Source organism: Lycium barbarum, chromosome 5 (genome assembly GCF_019175385.1).
Source record: "Lycium barbarum isolate Lr01 chromosome 5, ASM1917538v2, whole genome shotgun sequence".
NCBI classification, from domain to species: Eukaryota; Viridiplantae; Streptophyta; class Magnoliopsida; order Solanales; family Solanaceae; genus Lycium; species Lycium barbarum.
This window is the reverse complement of record NC_083341.1, coordinates 20,629,309-20,631,909: the sequence shown is the minus strand read 5'-3', so window position 1 is coordinate 20,631,909 and position 2,601 is coordinate 20,629,309.

Genomic DNA, 2,601 nt, shown 5'->3' with positions numbered 1-2,601 from the left:
AAGTAAGTCATGTAGCAAATAATTCATCAAATGGAGTCAAACAAGTTGTCAAACAAGCATATCAAGCAACAACGTGTCCTAACATGCATGTGACCTCTTTGTGCCAGAGGTAGGCCTAACGTTTGTTTGAAGGGTAAAGTGTACCATAATACGTCATCCCGTTGCTTTGATTAAACGAATCCTATTTCCCAAAATAAAGTACAAGATAATGTAATATTTATTACATGTCAAATGAATACAACATAAAGTATTTCCTAATCTAAATAAAGTAAATAAAATTTCTATGTCTAACTTCTAGCTCCATTTGTGATACCCTTGATCTTCGTCATTTGTTATATTCCGATGCATACCTGTCATAGAAATGTTAGTCACCCCCTCCTTTCTAAAGTTTAATTAATTAGAGCAAATAGTCAATATTTAGGCACAGTTATCCTTCAAACATGCGCATAAAGTATGATTGGTGTGTCGCTCGGGGTCGTGAACCCGCTTGGACGTTTGGGTAAAGTCGTCTAATGGGCTTAATACACCAAGGGCATTAAACCTCCTAGGATATGAAATGTATGCTCTTAAATAAAGGTGTTGGTTTAGCTCTATCCTAGGTTGACTAGGAGTGGGTTCACTAGACGCAAGGTTCCCGAGCGGACAACTCGAGTGAGAAGGCTACGCGGTCCCCGTTACTCGGGCACCCCCGCGCACGCGCCAACTCTCCTAAGATTTGGATTCTACGAAGAAATTTGCGGGTGCGCTAAGCACACCTCGCGTGTACGTGTGATAGTGTGAGATTTCCAAAAGTGGAGGAAATATGAACGGAATGACAATTTATCGAAGCAGTAACACATAAACAGTTTATATCAAAAGAAATAGTTTATATCAAACCAACAATTAATAGCATGTAAAAAATAGTTAACAAATAAATAAAGTGATTCCAAATAAACACACAAAGCCTATTTAAACTAAGTCTGTTATGGTTAGAACCTAAGTGATTCCCCAGCGGAGTCGCCAAGCTGTCACACCCCTTTTTAACCCGGGAGTTAAAGTAGAAGTACGACATATTGGAGATTCCTGTTTTTTGTGTTTGTTTTAAGGAGTCGCCACCTAATTATTTATGGTGAATTAGGACACCCAAAGTTTATTAAAGTTATGTTTAAAGTTAACTCTGTTTAAGGTCTGCGAAACTTAAGATTATGGGTAAGGGTTCAATTAGTCTAAAGGGAAGGTATTAGGCACCCTTTAAGACCCATTAACAATGGTTAACCGACCGGACTTAAAATTAATTAGGCTAGATGTAAATATAGTATTATAGAAAAGGAAGGTAATTTTGTAAGTATGGCTAAAGTTATAGATAAATATGTAAAAATGCTATTTAAAATAGAACTTGTAAAATAATAATAATTTGTATAAAAGAATACTTTTAATACTATTTTGAAATACGATTTATAAATGTTGTTAAAATTTTAAACGAAAGTGTAATACTTGTGGAAAGGTAATAGTTGCATAAAAGAGTTCTAGTAAAAAAATAAACTAAAAGAAAACGAGACATGTAATGTTTATAAGTGTTTGAAGAAAATGACTAAAATTTAAAAAAGGTTATTTAATAAAAGTTTTAAAGTTTGTTTTAGACAAATACGTATTTCAAGTGTTTGGAAGGAATTAAAGTGGAAAGTTATCCGTTGAAACTAATTTTCCCTTTTATTTCTTAGAATAAGCTAAGTTAGTGTAAAATTTGGAGCGTTTTAAACTTCTAGAATAGTAAGTGTAATTTGATCCCCTTAGTCGAAATCTATAGTCACGATACTTTGAAAATCAATTATTCTAAAAGATAAATATTATGGATAGTAAATAATTTCGACATAGACTAATGGAGTTAATTGTTAGTTTTCTCTTTGAATTAACTACCCATTATTAAACTAAACTCACTAATTTGCTAAAGTTTATTTAAATTAATAAACAGAATGTTAGTCATACAAATCAAACAAAATACACAACAATAAAATTAAGGAAGAGAGTAAAGGAACAAATGGGATTGGCCTATTTATTAGGGCCCAACTGCTGGAGTTGTTCACGTTATTGGGCTTAGGCCCAGATTTTTATTTCCCCTGTTGGCTGCGGATTGACTGCTGTTATGGGCTGATTCGAGAGGAGGGGTGTTGGGCTTTTAGCCCAATGCCAAATGCGGGAGGTGACGAGTCCCCTTTGACTCGAGATATCATGCATAAAAAAGAAAAAAGAAAAAGGTATTAGTATATAACTAACAAATAAGACCCAACATGTATAATGCAAATTCAAACAGACCAGTGGACCATGTAGATCGAGTACATTTGTGTATACTAGGTGTACTTTACATACTATCAACGAAACGAATACTTAGAGTGGTAGTCTAGGTGGGGTGCAACTGTTCCGTTAAGACAACATGACGACCGAATAAGCAAGCATGTGAAGAGACCAAGGAAAACATTGCGTAAATAATGGTAGCCCAAAATAACCTCGTTGCCGAACTGGTGGCAGATAGAGATATATAAAATGAGCAATAAGGCTCAATACCAATAAAAACAGTTAAGAGGAAACAAGTCCAGGCTTAAAATTATGTTTAAGCAACCAAAA